We start from the raw sequence: 555 nt of genomic DNA on the forward strand, positions 1-555 counted from the left end.
CTACCTGCCGTTCACCTTTCCCATTACTGATATCCCTGTAAGCATGTGCAGCCCGGCCTGTTATCCGTCTGCTTCAGAGCCAGTATAATGGTTTTTCAGAGCTCCATTAGGAGCCAAATTAGAGTGTCTGGGCTGGGCCTGCCGGTCGGCGCCAGGCGCAGTTGGTAACTCCTGACAGATGGCCATGCTCTTCCTCAGCACTGATGAGTGTGGTAGTTGGGTGTGTGTATGTGTGTGTTGGGGAGGAGGGGGGGGGTGTTATTATTCCACTGTTAATCTTTTGGCTGACCGAACTGGAATGGAGGTACATGACTGACTATTAGTATGCCGGGAAGAGATACACGCACACACACACTTTCATGACAGTATTGCACTACGGTGGACCTGTTTAAAAGTGCAGTTCTGGAGACTGGTGATAAAACAAAAGTATTGTCCTGATGGTCACACAGCCATTAGGTGAGTGAGTGACCGAATGTGTGAGAGGAGCCCACAAGTGGGAGCCTACAAATAGGCTAGTGCAGAACATGCCTACACAATGAAATAGCAAAAAAAAAA

The sequence above is a fragment of the Anguilla anguilla genome, chromosome 19, assembly GCF_013347855.1.
Source record: "Anguilla anguilla isolate fAngAng1 chromosome 19, fAngAng1.pri, whole genome shotgun sequence".
In the NCBI taxonomy this organism is placed as follows: domain Eukaryota; kingdom Metazoa; phylum Chordata; class Actinopteri; order Anguilliformes; family Anguillidae; genus Anguilla; species Anguilla anguilla.